The sequence below is a fragment of the Pelobates fuscus genome, chromosome 11 (genome assembly GCF_036172605.1).
Source record: "Pelobates fuscus isolate aPelFus1 chromosome 11, aPelFus1.pri, whole genome shotgun sequence".
Lineage (NCBI taxonomy): Eukaryota > Metazoa > Chordata > Amphibia > Anura > Pelobatidae > Pelobates > Pelobates fuscus.
In genome coordinates, this window is record NC_086327.1 from 128,645,699 (window position 1) to 128,654,995 (window position 9,297).

The window sequence follows — 9,297 nt, forward strand, 5'->3', positions numbered from 1 at the left end:
TTTCAATACCCTTCAGCCGGTATATTGAGGGTATCCTATGATATCGATAAGAAATCTCAAACAGATCCGGGTGAGCATGTGCATACCCATGCACAGTCTATGGAGAGTACCGCTCAGTGTATCTTATATTCTTGGAAACGATAATCACTGGCACAACTTCCGCTTGTACACGGTACAGCTGGACTACCACTAATTGACTGCTGGGCATTTAGGGACTGCCTGTCCCGGTTCGAGTTATTCACACGGCATTACACGGTATAAATGGGTTGGTACCTAGGGGTCCTATCCCACAGGAGGCTCCGAGGATCTACTAGGTTTAGGGACCACTTTACGAACTCAGAGGTCCCCGTTACTCACTCTATACCCATTGAACCGCGCTGCAGACTTGGATGGCACTATTTAAATAACATGATCATCACAATATGGTAATAATGCACAGCCCAAGTTGGCCTGCTATGTCTATGCCCATAAGAATGGCCTGCTATGTCTGTGCCCATAAGAATGGCCTGCTACGTCTGTGCCCATAAGAATGGCCTGCTATGTCTGTGCCCATAAGAATGGCCTGCTATGTCTGTGCCCATAAGAATGGCCTGCTATGTCTGTGCCCATAAGAACGGCCTGCTATGTCTGTGCCCATAAGAACGGCCTGCTATGTCTGTGCCCATAAGAACGGCCTGCTATGTCTGTGCCCATAAGAACGGCCTGCTATGTCTATGCCCATAAGAACGGCCTGCTATGTCTGTGCCCATAAGAACGGCCTGCTATGTCTGTGCCCATAAGAACGGCCTGCTATGTCTGTGCCCATAAGAACGGCCTGCTATGTCTGTGCCCATAAGAACGGCCTGCTATTGTCTGTGCCCATAAGAACGGCCTGCTATTGTCTGTGCCCATAAGAACGGCCTGCTATTGTCTGTGCCCATAAGAACGGCCTGCTATTGTCTGTGCCCATAAGAACGGCCTGCTATTGCCTGTGCCCATAAGAACGGCCTGCTATGTCTGTGCCCATAAGAACGGCCTGCTAGGTCTGTGCCCTTAAGCACGACCTGATATGTCGGCGCCCCATTTGTATGGCCTACTATGTCGGTGCCTATTAGCTTGGCCAACTATCCTGTGTTCATTAGTTTGGCCTGCTGGGCCCGCTCTATTGGTGCCGAACCCCCTTTTGGCCGCGGGCCTAGGGGAATATCACTGAGGAGAAGCCACTGCCCACCAGGACACGGAAATAGGCAGGTGTCCGGACAAGCACCATTGCCATGCTATCCAAGAGGACACCAATATACGGCCATCTGGATATGGTAGGTAGGGTGAAGGCCCTAACCTCAGACCTGAAGGGCAAGTTGTCTTACGAAGACCCCGGACACACATCCGCGGTTTGCGCCAGTCCGGCGACGGCACATCTCCAAGGAGAACTTTGCACAGGCAAGGACCGGTACTCAGTCACCTACAGGAGAACGCAGTGTTTTCCTTGTCTTTATCAACTAACTCCGTATCTGTCTCCCGGTATCCATATAGCTATCGGTAGTTATTCCTGCGTAAGGTTAGCTCCTGGCCCTGTGCGGTGGGGCTTACTTGTCCTGCCTTCCGGCCTGCTATTTGCTTTCTAGCTGAGATAGAATTTGCATTTTTACTCATACCTACGTTATTGTTGTCCTTTTCGTTTTTCGTGACTTCCTTTTCCTTTCGCTCGGGTCGTCGAGAGGCCTGACTTGACCTCCTCCGACCTCCTGGGTGCTCGTGGATTGCGGAGAACGTCTCCTGCTTTCCTCAGACTACCAACGGTCCGCCTGGAACCCGCGCGCGCGCACGGGATCCGGACGGTCAGTTGATAGTTTTTCCATCGTTTTCCCGTAGATTGCCCTCAGCCTTATGCTGATACTCGTATTTAGTGTACCCTTTAGTTGGTCGCCCTGAGTCCCTAGGGACCCTAGCTTGGATCACAGGAGGGTGCGACTCTCCATCTCTTCAATCCGAGAATATTTCATCGGCTGGAGCAGAGAGTGAACCCCTCTCAGATACGTTACCGGACACTGATTTGTTATTAGAGGGCGCAACCCCCCGCAACCTCAGCCGGAGACTGAGCTGGATACAGGGGTCATGTTTGGAGGAACATAGAGAGGAACAGTCACGGATGCTGACTCTACTGTTTGGTTATTTACGGGTGCGGCCCGCTCAGGCTATCAGCCGGACGTTAGCACGATATTTGATCACATTAGTAGAGAGCGCGGCTCTCTCAGGCACTCGACGCTCTACGGTGCCATCCATTTGTTCTTCACACAGGCTTGTACCTGTGCAAGACACCGATGACTTCATGGAGGGGCGTCCCTCCTGCATTCAAGTAGTTCTGACGTCCGTGCTACTGATTTCGATATAGAGGACTGCCTGGTCATGCAAGATATCCATAGGTAGACTGGTTCCCTCTAGTCTTTCTCCTGTAATGGAGGGATATTCTCACAGTGGTATAACGAGGGGTGACTCCCACTTATTTATACACATTCCTGGAGATGGAACGGCTTTCGGATGGAACTCAGGTATCATGTGAGTGCAGGTTTGGGTATATTCTGCACCATAACAAGCAGAGGATTGCTTTCTGTTTTTGGATATCCGGACCATCGTGAACAACTACTCAGACAGTTTCTCCCATATTTAGGTGGCAGGAGATACGGGGACCTTCATGGAGCAAACGGGCTCTACCTTGCTCGGGTAACAGGATTAAGGGGAGCCTATTACCCGCTCTGAAGGTAAAAAGCCGTACGTATGGTTCACAGGGTACGACCGGAAACCCCCGTTTTGTCTTGACCTCCCCGGTCCTCAGATCTTGGGATAAGATGGCAGGACTGCCCCGTCTCCTCGAAACGTATACCTGGTGATCAGGGTTCGGAGATGGAGGACCCTCCGTCTATACTCTAGTTATTCCTCACGGGAACCATCTTGTTGGATTCGCGCTACCCTACTTTCCAACTATCGTCGAGGAGACCTACGAGACCTTATGGTGGTACCTGGTATACCCCGACTCTCACACAGACATCTTTCACTCTTGGACGAGGGCATTTCAGGATGGAAAGCTGCGTTCCTGTTTGCACTTTCCCATTCCTTTGAGGATTTCTGGGATTCCCTATTCCCAGAATAGTCGACCACCGTTCCTCCACTCAAGTTCAGTTCGGAACCCTGAACGGACGTCTTCTGGAGCTTTTTCTCTACGGCGTCCGAAGTTTACACGGTCCGTTTGGACTATTGGAATCACTTTGTATACGGCTGGTCTGGCCACACTCTCATTGTGTGCGTTATGAATTTATGCTCGGATGAGTCACCCCACCGGGTAGGACATGAAGGTACGAAGATCCTCCTCGACTTCTATTGCGATTTTGGTGGTGGTCTTCGGTGCATTCCTTGAGATTGGAGATCTCCCTGCAAGGCCACATCGCCGGATGGCCCTGGCACGATCGGTGGAGCCGCCTTATGGGTCATGAGTTGAGACTTGGTGTCAGTTTTCTTCTCGCGACCCTAGGTCATAGAGCGGATTTTGAAGTTATACAACTACAGGAATGTGACTAATAGGTCGGCTTGCCAGCTCATGGACCGACTTCTAGGAAACAGTTTGCTACGCCACGTACAATGGATTTACCGACGGAGGGTGCCTTTTTCCGTATTTGAGATACCTTGTCGGTTGGCATCTCCTTTGAACCGTCGGCTGTCATTTAGCGTATTGGAATGTCCAATTAGGATTACTCTGATATTTCCTGGTATAATTACCAGCGACACAAACAGCGTTGGATTGGTGAACTGAGCTTTCAAACAGCAAATACGAAGCCTCCTGTCATGTTATAAAATTGTAGATTATGCTAGCTTTAGTGTACCTATAATCTTAATTTTATTAATGACAGGAGGCGAGTATTTCCCACCCATTCTTGTCCCTCCCTTGTTTAATGTTATAGTTTGGATTATCAGGTAAGTGTGCAACTCTGTTTGTTGTCTCTGCTACCTGTCGCTTGTTCCTTATGTCTGTGTTTCTTCATATGTAGGGTTGGGATGTCTACATATTAATATTAATTTGGGTTGCTACATTGGGTACCTACATGTTTATTCAGAGTACATTTCATTGGATAATCAACCTGTTCGATTCTGTTTTTCTCTCGTTTCAGTTTACAGTCCATCGACACTATCTAGTTTGACGGTTATTCTCGAATGGTGGACATCGTTATATTCATCAGATCTAGGACTTCGTTTCTTCCCCATGAAGTTCTCTGCCTTTTATTCTGTTTTGTCGCAGCTTGAAAGAGGAAATGATGCATGGGGAGGGGAGTTTTATAGTACCTAACTTTTTTCTGATTGGTTGTTTTTTCTGTGCTGCTGTGGAGTTCTAGTAAAGAGAGACTTAAGCAAATACTCGCCTCCTGTCATTAATAAAATTAAGATTATAGGTACACTAAAGCTAGCATAATCTACAATTCTCATCTGATCCGGTCTGCAATTACGGTCTCTTGTCTTACGTGTCTCGTGTGTAGCTGGGCTGCTGCTCGGGACGGAAATGCCCCATTCGAAGGCCCGAGCGCGCAGCCCAGCTACACTCGAGACACGTGAGGCAAGAGACCGTAATTGCAGACCGGATCAGATGAGGATTGCTTCTAATTACTGCTTCATTTGATAGAGGGATATTCTTTTGAACACCTCTCTCTTTTAACAGTCGCTTGCTCTGCCGGAGTCCGCCTGCTCGACTACACTACATGGAGGGAGGTGAGGCTGAACTGGAGTGACCAGCAGGAGGGGAGCGCTGTGCCCTTACTGTCAGACACCTCTGCGCAAAACACTTAGACGGTGTAGCCGACACACTAATGTGTGGCGCCGCGCAGTTGGGAAAGCTGTGGTTTATGGGATAAAGTTCTTTCCACTTACACAGTTCTTGGGAAGAAATAACTCACATGACACAATGACAGTAAGGGATTCAGATGCTATTGGAAGCACTTAGAGACACATCAAAATCCTTCCTAATTTTACAGGGAATTTTATCCTCAAGTACCAGTCAAAGCTTTACTCAATGGCTGACGACTGACAAAATATTTTTTTAATGCCCGCTTTAATTTCAAATTCCTGGATGACAGTAAATGTTAATGTAAAACATTTGATGACTGTTACAAATATATATCGTAGGACATATAAACGATTCGGTCATCCAATAATATCAGCACAACGAGAGGGACTGGCATTTCAATATATTTGCATAAAGTCTTCAATTAAACTTAATACCCACGGATTACTCATAGGTTCTGCGATAATGAATCAAATTTCCACGCGTACGTCATGCCAAATTGTTAGCACTTTCAGAAAATTTTATAGCTAACTCTTTCAGAAACAAAATTGTGGATTTTGTATTTCACTTAAGTCACATTTAATAACATTTTAATGGAAAAAAATATTTTTACTGGAAAAAATAAATTGCCATTTTTATGAAGGCGAAAGCAGCCAGAACACCTGCTGTAAGTACACCTGTTTCCATGATGACTGATTGGCAATTAACCAAGTTTTTACTGGGGCTGAGATCACGGCAAAGGGCTGATGTAGAGGTTAAACAATGTAAAGGAAAGATTTCACCAGCATTAATAATTAGAACAGGGGGGTTACTATGTATTTGTTGGTAAAAGCTAAAAGTATCTTAAATGATTTTTGTCATTTAGATGGTAAGAAAAATCTCCTCATTGGCACTGCCTTCCTATTTGTGGTTGGTGCCAATCAGACTGCCCACCTGATTGGCACCGACCACAAATAGAATGTAAAGATTTCTGCATGGATTGAGAAAGTGACTGCAATAATTAGAACAGAGTACACATTGAATATAGAGAGGAAGACATATATACATATTTAAATATATACAGGTATAGTGGCACTCACCCTTTCAAGGAATATAAACGTGAAAAAATATGCCATGGTACAATCCCACGCTGGGTATAGATAGTGGAAGGAAAAGAGATGCACCCTATGGTCTTTGAAAAAAATCACTGGTGTTTAATATCCAATGCAATTACATAAATACGATCAACGTTTCGACCTCTTCAGGTCTTCCTCAAGATCTTGGATCTTGAGGAAGACCTGAAGAGGTCAAAACGTCAATCGTATTTATGTAATTGCATTGGATATTAAATACCAGTGATTTTTTTCAAAGACCATAGAAGATGTTCCAGCACACATGAGGTTATAGCTGTTTGCATTGTATGGACTTTGGAATATATGCTTGGTTCTCAGGTCCATGTTTGAATGGCAATCCTGTTCAAAGTGGCGCATTTAGCGTACATTGCGATGAAGCAAAATAATTAAAATAATGCAAATAATAAAGATTAGTAAAAAACATATAATGTTCGCATAAAAAAGAATAAACGCCCGTCATCCCACTCTTACCTATCCAACTCCACATTAAACTTTGTTTTAAAATCACTAAATGTGTTCTATGAACATAGAAATGCTTCTGATAAGGCTCTTCACGCTTTCCACGCGCACTGTGTTTAAAGTAGAGTCTGGTGCCATTCCTTGGAATTCTGGGCAAACAATGACATTACTCTCTCTGTGTATCAACCTTCTGCATATAGGAATTGTGTGTCAAAATAATTAGTGTATAAAATAATTAGTGTATAAAATAATTAGTGTAGTTATAGCAAAATTATTGAATGTTTTACTAGAAAAGTCATAAAAAGTGGAAATATTAAAACCCTGTTGTAGCGGACTACCAGTAACCTGACTGGTTACCTTCGCTAAATTCTCAGCCAGAACTGTAACCATTGGTGAATATACCTCTGTCCCCCCCAGTAAGCTCCGTAAGCTAATTATCTCCTGGATACAGAGAGCCAAATACATAAAAAACCCACAAACATACTGAAAATGGTACACACACATTTTATATCCCCGAATAGCTCTCTGTGGAGCGCCCAATCTGTCCAAATAGCACTTTGATCCGTGGAGGTTTGTAGAAACACAACCCCATTAAAGTTTAGACTGATCGCTAGCGTGGTCTAACGCCAAAAATAGTTCCAGGTGATTATAGGTATTTGCTGGTACTTTAACAGGGTCTATGGATGGTTGTGGAAGGGGGGGCCCCCCTGGCTCATAGTTAGAGATTGTTTCACTCAAGGTATTGTAGCTCCTCTCCAAAGAGCGCTCTCCTTGAGTATTGGGAAAGGGTTGAAAACCAGGAGGTAGGTTTTCCGGGACAAGGTGGTACATATGGCCAAGCCAGAGTTCCAGGGCGAACACAGATACACAGATACACATGATGACTCATTCAGTGCACTCCAGCTCAGTGAGAGGGCCAGGGGAGTGATATAGTCTTTCAGGTGGTTTTACTGGTATCTGCCACACCTGTTATTGATTCTGTTCTACAAGGAAGCCCCCCCTCCCCATCTCAATGTGTTGTAGATGTAACAGAATGTAGTGGTGGGGGTTACTAGTGAAAGACCAGCAGCACAAGCATTAAGCATGCATAGAAAGACAAGATTTTTATTATTAGAGAATGTCAGAATGTCAAAATAACATCTGTCTTGTGTTGTTAAGTGGAGCACAGGATTATACACTGAACACTCAAGATTTAAAATCTCCATAGAAAATAAATTAAAATGGAAAACTTTTTCATTGCTTCTGGTCAACAAACGTCTATTAGAAGGGTTCTGTACTGCAAGCAGTGCTCTTCTTTCACAGTACGAATCAAGCGCCCTGGAATTCAGTCTCCATGTGTTCTCACTGCCCTGGAGGAAAAAGGGGTCCCAGCAATTCTACAAACTGCAGAGAGAGGGAAGAAAAACTGCAGAATTTATGGTTTTAACATATTATAGCAATTTATAATGAAAATCGAAAAAAAATATTGCTTTTCAAATAAAGATGGTTTGAGCATAAAAGTTTTCTGTAGTTCTCCATCCTCCCTGGGGTGCAATGAAAAGGATAAAAGGGATCATGGAGTGCCATGAAAGGATAAAGGGGAATCCTGACGGTTCGTTGAATGATAAATGGGGCTCCTGGAGTGCCAAGTATGGATAAAGGGGGAGCCTGTGGTGCAAAAAAAGGATAAAGGGGAATCATGGGGTGCAATAAAAGGATAAAGGGGGCTCCTGGGTGCAATAAAAGGATATAGGTGGATCCTGGGGTGCAATAAAAGAAAAAAGGGGGCACCTGGGTGCAATAAAAGGATATAGGTTGATCATGGGGTGCATTACAAGGATAAAGGGTGCTCCTGGGTGCAATAAAGGGGGACCTGGGGTGTCTTTAAAGGATAAAGGGGGCTCCTGGGGTGCCAAGAAAAGGGTACATGGGGCTCCTGGGGTGTCTTTAAAGGATAAAGGGGGCTCCTGAGGTGCTATAAAATGACAAAGAAGATCCTGGGGTGCCAAGGAAGGATAAAGGGGGCTCCTTGGTGTGTCTTTAAAGGATAAAGGTGGTGCCTGGGTGCCAAGAAAAGGATAAATGGGACACCTTGGGTGCTGTAAAAGGATAAATGGGGATCCTGGGCAGGGCCGGCCTTAGGCCATTAGGCGCCCTGTGCGAAAAATTTTCACAGCGCCCCCCTCCCCCCCACCAAGTTGCCTGTATACAGTCACACACACAGGCACAAGCAGACAGTCACACAAACAGTTACAAGCAGACAGTCAGACACGCTCAGTTACAGGCAGACAGCCACACACACAGTTACAGGCAGACAGTCACACATGTTCAGTTACAGGCAGACAGTCACAGAGCCAAACACACACAGGCATGCAGACACTCACGAACCATGATAGGCACACACACATTCAGCTAAAGGCAGATAGTCACACATACAGGCACAGGCACACACAACGGCACAGCTACAGTGACACACAATTGGAGTCACACACAGGCAGACAGTCACACACACAGGCAGAAAATCACACACACACACACAGAAACACAGGCAGACAGTCACACACACACACACACACAGGGAGGCAGTCACACACAGGCAGTCAGACAGTCACACACACACAGGCAGACAGTCACACACACACACACAGGCAGGCAGTCACACACACAGTCACAAGCAGACAGTCACACAGACAGATAGTCACACACACAGGCAGGCAGTCATACAGACAGACAGTCATACACAGACAGTCACACACACACACACACACAGGCAGGCAGACAGTCACACACAGGCAGGCAGACTCATGAAGAGGCAAACAGTAACACACAGGCAGGCAGTCACAGTCACACACACATAGACTTACCTCTTTCCATTATGGCTGGAAGGGGGAGTGGATGCAGTTGGTTGTTGGGGAAGCAGGGAAGCCTTCCTGCTTCCCACTT